The sequence below is a fragment of the Sceloporus occidentalis genome, unplaced genomic scaffold (genome assembly GCF_023333645.1).
Source record: "Sceloporus occidentalis isolate IW3139 unplaced genomic scaffold, rSceOcc1.0.p SCAF_64, whole genome shotgun sequence".
NCBI classification, from domain to species: domain Eukaryota; kingdom Metazoa; phylum Chordata; class Lepidosauria; order Squamata; family Phrynosomatidae; genus Sceloporus; species Sceloporus occidentalis.
The window spans coordinates 5,753,006-5,760,266 of record NW_028317044.1 but is presented as its reverse complement, the minus strand read 5'-3'; the positions used below and the strand labels follow the sequence as shown (position 1 = coordinate 5,760,266).

General features: G+C 45.6%; 1 pseudogene across 1 annotated transcript; it reads left to right on the top strand.

Moving 5' to 3' along the window:
* The first annotated feature begins 828 nt into the window (after positions 1 to 828).
* LOC149287161 (uncharacterized) lies at positions 829 to 6,491 on the top strand (annotated as a pseudogene). Its single transcript, XR_016277537.1, has 3 exons — positions 829 to 907; positions 1,748 to 1,868; positions 5,506 to 6,491. The product of XR_016277537.1 is annotated as an uncharacterized LOC149287161 (transcript).
* Positions 6,492 to 7,261: the final 770 nt, after the last annotated feature.

The following is a 7,261-nucleotide window of genomic DNA, read 5'->3' as shown; positions in this document are numbered from 1 at the left end:
CACTGGGGAGGTCAGGAGGTTTCAGCAGATGATGCGCTCATTTCACATCTAGCGACAGGGACATAGCCAGGGTCCTCTCCAATTCCCATCCCCTGACCCCCCTCCACTCTCACAAGGCATGGAGTGTCAGGACCATGGTGAACAGGTCTGAGGAAATGACAGGCATGTGGCCACTAGGTGGAGCTGTTGTGGAAGTCATTGACAGCTCTAGTGGCAGCATTTAAACAGTGCATCATTGGAATGTTGATGCAACTGCCAACTGTCATTCTCAACTGTCACTGAGGAAGAGTCAGACAGTGTGAGCCTCAGAGTGGGTTGTTACTGGTGTGGATGGTGGGTGGTGTCGATGTATATAGTGTTGTACACAGTGGAATTTCTTATATGAATAAAAGCCTGATCTGAGAGAAGATTACAGTGTCTCTGCTCATTGAGAAAGCGACAGGTGTTTCTTCAGCTCACAAGCTACTGACTACAGTCAAGGTGGAGAATCTGTGCCATACGTTAACGTGTTGCCTCACGTGCTGCGCAACACAGCAATGTCAAAAGGGTTTAACATGGAGTATCTGTTGTGTAGGGGAGCTGCAGTGAATCTATGCTAGGTCCAGAGGGCTTTTTTGGTGAAGAGGGAGGAAGCGGATACCCACCTCTGCATTGGCGCAAAGGCATATGTCACCTGCGTATCTCACTAGCAGCATGCTGTTCTCTGTGTCTTGACAAATCAAGCCTAACCCTAGTTTCTTTTCTCAGGCACTTGATCTCAGTCTCCTTCTACACAGCCTTGGGCGATATTTTGCTGTAAGAGACACAGGTGCAGGGCCACCAGGACAACCTAATGGCCAACACAGAGGCCAAGCAAAGGGAGTTGGAATCCAAGAGGAAGAGGCTGTCGCAGTACAACTCCTCTTTGGTGAGTTGACATACTGACTATTAGTTTCATTTGTGTCACTGCTGGGGCTGTTCATGAAAGTGAGCGGAGAACATATTGTTCCAATTTGGCAGAGAAAGTCCTGGTTAATCCTCTGTCACCCCACTTTTTCAGGGGCTTTCAAAAATGTCCCGGTTTCTCTCTCCTCCTCCCACTTTGCCCCTTCTCCTCAGCTGCCTTGGGTTACTGCAAAGTGACTTCCAAGGAGTTTGCACCCCATCAACTCAAAAATGGGGACAGGAGAGGAGATAAGTTGCAAGGGTCTTCCCTTGCCAGGAGGCTGAAGCAAAAGCAAACTGCTGTGCCCTTCCTAGCTTGTGTGATCTTCCTCCTAAACAACCTTGGCCATCCTCACCACCTTCTGGTGTTGCTTGTCCACATGTGCCTTGCTTTTCCTGTCTGTGAAATGTTGGGGATATGGGAGACCATCTCTGGATCTAAATTGGGGGTGGCCCAGTGGCCTTCAAGTCCAGAATGCTCCCCAGAACTGTTTTTTAAAATGACATTTGCCTCTGAAATGTGGCAAGAAATGGCTAAATGCACCATAATTCTTTTGTGGCTACATGTACTCTATGTGTTGGGATAGTCAGTATCCTAATCCATCCTCAATATCCCAGCCATGGCCTAAATTATATTGTTTATTACATTGTATGTTATATTGAAAGGATTCAAGACAAACTGATCTGAAAGGCAGTAGCTTTTTGCTTGCTAACAGAATTTAAAGTTTATTTCTGAAGTGATGAAATAACATTTGGGAAGCACCATGTGCTTTCCTCCCCTTTTCTTTGTCACAATCTGGATGAGGGCTATTTTCTATTTCAGGTGACCTTTGCCGATGTGGCAGTATATTTCTCCAAGGATGAATGGAATCTGTTGACGGCGAAACAGAAACTTTTGTACAATTCTGTAATGATGGACAATTATGAAAATGTGGCTTCTGTAGGTAAGGAACCTGAATCCATGGCTCTTTCTATAAAGACTGAGGGTCCTTTCATACTATATTATCATGTTGCTAAGGTTCCACTAGAATTATAGAGTCATAGAGTTGGAATAGACCACAAGGGCCATCCAGTTCAACCCCCTTCTGCCATGCAGGAATACACATTCAAATCACCCCCAAGAGATGGCCATCCAGTCTCTCTTTAAAGACCTCCAAAGAAGAGGACTCCACCAAACTCTAAGGGAGTATATTCCACTGTCAAAGTGCTCTTACTGTCACAAAGTTCCTCCTAAGGTTTAGGTGGAACCTCTTTCCCTGTGCCTTGCATCCATTGCGGTGTCTCCTTTTCTCTGTTGCAGCAAAAGCAAGCCTGCTCCTTGCGCAACATGACACCCTTTCAAATGTTTAAACATGGATATCATATACACTCTTTATCTTCTTTTCTCCAGGCTATATATAACCAGCTCTCTAAGCTGCTCCTCATAGAGCTTGATGGTTTCCAGACCCTTCACCACTTTGGTTGCACTCCTTTGGACATGCCCCAATTTGTCAACATCCTTTTCGAATTGTGGGGCCCAGAATTGGACACAGGATTAGTCCAAATGAGCCTTGACCAAAGCAGAATAGAGTGGCACTATTACTTCTCTTGATCTAGAAACTATTCTTGTATAGAGGCAGCCTAGAATCACACTGGCCTTTGTAGCTGCCTCATCACACTGTTGGCCCATGTTCAACTTGCGGTCTACTAGGAGTCCTAGACCCCTTTCAAGCCTAGATTAATTGTGATAGCAACATCCTGTAGAATATTTGAATCTGTAGTTCAGTGAGGCACTATTTCTCTCCAGGTTCTAAGGATTCTAATAACCCCATCCTAAACTGCCAATTCTAGGATTTTATGGGAAGAAGCTATGGAGATTAATGCTTTTCTCACCCAAATGGTACTCAGCACACCCCTGAGTAAGTTTCCTACCTCTTTTGGCCCCTCTTCCATCCTTTTAAGGCTCTGGAGAGTCTTCTTAGGGAAAAGTCCCCCTTGGGCCTGCAATGGCTCAGAGAGGGCCCAACAGTGGCAAAATGGCCTCCGCTTCCCCAAAGGGATGTTTTGGGATGTTGAGGGGCAAAATATTATTTCATCTCCCACCCCCCCACCCCCCGGCAATACAATGTGGGGTTGCCCCTGAGATCTCCTCCAACCCCATCAGTAGTCCATACCTGCCTTATAGATGTTTTAAGGCTGTTTTAAGGCTGCTCCCTGGCATTTCACCCTCACCAAAATTGGAGTCCAGGTCCCAGCCCCCTTGCTCTGCCTTTGCCAATGAATTATTTGTATATTGATTATCCTGCCTTTCTCAACAAATGGGCCTAAAAGGGATGTCATACTGAGGAGGGAGCTGACTTGTTTTCAGCTGCTCCAGAGACTAGGACCCGGAGCAGTGGATGCAAGCTACAGGAAAAGAGATTCCACCTCAACATTTGAAAGAACCTTCTGAGAGTAAGGGCTGTTCGACAGTGGAACACACTCCTTCCTCGGAGTGTAGTGGAGCCTCCTTCCTTGGAGGTCTTTAAACAGAGGCTGGATGGTCTGGGATGCTTCGATTGAGAGTTCCTGCATGGCAGGTGGTTGGCCTGGATGGCCCTTGCGGTTTCTTCCAGCTCTATGACTCTATGATCCCTTTTATGCATCACACTCTGTGGGTTTGTGTCTGTAACAGAGAGACGGAGGGAAAGTGAAAAATAGAAAGGCAGGGAAGAGAGGCTGAAAATGAGATGCTGAAGCAGTGCAGATGGGCAAGAGGGAAGGTTGGAGAGCGGAGGGAGAAAGGGAAGGGGATCTGGCAGATGGGAGACAGGAGGGGAAGGCTGGAGCAAAGCCAGGATCTCCTAGCTCTGTGCGGAGAGGAAGGGACCTCTGGGAAGGGCCAGGAGAGGGGCCTTGGGGATTGGGAGGCAGCCACCAACCTGACAGATTTTAAGAACTGAACCTGTGAGAAGCAGCTCAGGTCCTTGTTTTCAAACATATTAAGGCGTTCCATTTAGAAATTATGAGCAATGTCTATGAAGAGAGGAAAGGGCAACACAAAAATGCCTTTTTGTCTAATGTTTCTTTTCCAACCTGAGCTTGCTTAGCTCCATGGGTGATTCCAGAGGCCCTTTGTTACCCGAAATGCTGGAGTCTGGGGAGGACACTCCCAAGTGCTATGCTTTCAGGGGAATTTCATACTTAGCTCAAAGGAGAGATTGGGGCAACAGTGGCCTCGGGACTCATCCCATTCCTGATCTCCCCCCCCCCCCCCCCGGTGTTAGAGGGATCCCATCTATTCTCGAGCCCTATATAAATGAATGGGGCTCCACACAAGCGCAATTAACCCTTATGGGGCATGCCGCCCCTTTTCCCAGTGTGGCTTTTAGTGTATGCTGAAATCCGGATAAGACGTGCCCGCGTATGACGCAGGTGCACTGTACACGCATTCACACACATATAGGTGTTCACACAAACACAAAGGAACTAGGTAACAAAGGTAGGAGTGGTGAATAGATATTAGGCTTTGCTAATGGTAATACGTAACCTAGACGGAACTTGAATCCAATTGCTGAGGGTCCACAATGGGGAGAGAAGTCAGTAACTCCCATGGCAAGTGGAGCTGGCGAGTGTAGTGAGGCGTTTAGCAATGTAAACCAACAGAGTGTCTGTCTGCAACTGGACTGCAATATTTATACTGAAATGATTGCTAGTGGGCAGAACCCGAGTTTTCTATAAGGTTTAAATCGTTTTAGAAAGTTTCCTGGGTGGGGAAAATATGGTCCAAAATCAAATTGAATGCAATGGGTGCTTGGTGCAAATACCTCAGACATAAGGGATTACCACACCGATCCTCAGGTCCTTGTTGGCTCTGAATTCCAGTCCCGTTCACAAGCCAATGTACAGCGCAATGTGAGCACGATGCTCCCAGATGCAGCTCAACAATAACATTGCACAGTATGGAAACAACGTTCCAGATACAGGTATTGGAAATGCACTGGCCACATTTCACACTTAAAAATAAGTCACAGACACAGTTGATTTCATCCGAGTCTTTGGAGGTTCTCTATCTTGAGTTGCAATATAATAAAAATATTTGCAAGCTCTCCTCTCTGACTTCCATCATGTTCACCATCTCTTCTATACACAACTCCAATCCAATCCTATCCACAGCAATCCACATGTGTCCTGTATTGTGTATTGGTTGTGATCCATCTCCTGGTGCCACACAGCATGAAGCGTCCTCTGCAGTTGGCTTGCATCACGCCATGTGCTCAGACTCAGGACTCTCTGGCTGTCTCACAGGATACGATGCCACTTTTCAATCAAAATATTTTACACATGTTTAAAGGAATCTTTTTTCAACAGTCTGTATGACTATCTGCTTCAACTGATTACCTCAAGGTAGTTCCCCCACAATCTCTTCTTTGCCAGCTCCTGTGAGTAAGGATATAATCGTTTCATGGATTTCGGGCATCTGCAACAGGGTCCTGCTCAGGTCACCCACCCCAACTTTATTATTTTAATATCAAATAGGGAGGTATGAACGTAGGGCTAAATCTTGGGCTAACACTTTCCTTTCTTAACTCTAATATTCAGTATAGTTTTCCTTCTTTACAGAAGAACTTGTCAGTCATGAGAGAGTCCACACATCAGAGAAGCCATACAACTGCCAGCATTGTGGGAAATGTTTTTGTTTGAAGTCAGTCCTACTGAGACATCAGAGAATCCACACCGGAGAGAAGCCATACAAATGCCAACACTGTGGGAAATGTTTTTGTTTGAAGTCAGTCCTAGTGGCACACCAGAGAATCCACACAGGAGAGAAGCCATACAAATGCCAACACTGTGGGAAATGTTTTTGTTTGAAGTCAGTCCTAGTGGCACATCAGAGAGTCCACACAGGAGAGAAGCCATACAAATGCCAGCATTGTGGGAACTGTTTTTCTTTGAAGGGAGACTTAGCGAGACATCAGAGAATCCACACAGGAGAGAAGCCATACAAATGCCAGCATTGTGAGAAATGTTTTTCTTTGAAGGGAGACTTAGCGAGACATCAGAGAATCCACACAGGAGAGAAGCCATACAAATGCCAGCATTGTGGGAAATGTTTTTCTTGGCAGTCAAACCTACTGACACACCAGAGAATCCACACAGGAGAGAAGCCATACAAATGCCAGCATTGTGGGAAATGTTTTTATTTGAAGGGAAACTTAGTGAGACACCAGAGAATACACACAGGAGAGAAGCCATACAAATGCCAGCATTGTGGAACATGTTTTTCTCAGCAGTCCTACCTAGTGACACACAAAAGAATCCACACAGGAGAGAAGCCATACAAATGCCAGCATTGTGGGAAATGTTTTTCTCAGCAGTCCTACCTAGTGACACACAAAAGAATCCACACAGGAGAGAAGCCATACAAATGCCAGCATTGTGGGAAATGTTTTTCTCAGCAGTCCTACCTAGTGACACACAAAAGAATCCACACAGGAGAGAAGCCATACAAATGCCAGCAGTGAGGAAAATGCTTTTCTCGGAGGTCAGGCCTATTCAGTCACCAGAGAGGCAGCACAGGAGAGAAGCCACACAAACCCAAGAAGTGAATGAACATTATTTTTGTAAAGGTGGAATACAAAAATGTTTTTTCCATCCAGCGGTGCTAAAAAGCCCATATGAATTTATTTGCACAGTTTCTCTGTCCATATGTATGTTTATGTTTAAAAGTTATGTTTAGTAAAGTTTAGGTTTTAATTGCTGCTAGTATAGATAATTGCTTTGGGTTATAAATTTGGCGGGGGATTATGGGTCGTGGTTTAGGTTAGTTAGATGGGGGGCTGGGGTTTGTTGCGGCTGGCTAGAATAGCAAGGATAGCATTGGAAATTTGTGGGATGTTGGCTGAAGAAAGTTGGGGACCTGTAGTAACAGAAAGGGATCCAGTTTCTTCGAATGTCTGGGGCAGGGAGAGATTGTGCGTGTGAGAGGGATGGCAAAGTGGGGGATAGATGGTGGGAATTGTAGGTGGGGGCTAGGTTTGGTAGAAGGTGGAGTTTTAGGTTTGGGGGTTTCAATCTATTCTTTGGCTTGGGGAGGGCAGTTCTAGCTTAAACACTGAATTTCTGACTATGTGTTTTAATAAAGTTCTTTGCTATTTCAACAGACTAGACTCTTTGATGCGCAGAAGTTGTGAATTTGCACAAAACGGACCCTTTCTTCTCTCCTCATTCCTCAGCTCCATTCCCAGCCATAAGAACAGCAAAGGCAAACACACACACGAGATACGAGCCGACTTGGATGCCAGCATAATATAATAAGAAAAGATTTATTTCTAGCCCGCTCTATGAAGGAGAATCTGTGCTGGTTTCAACAATAAAA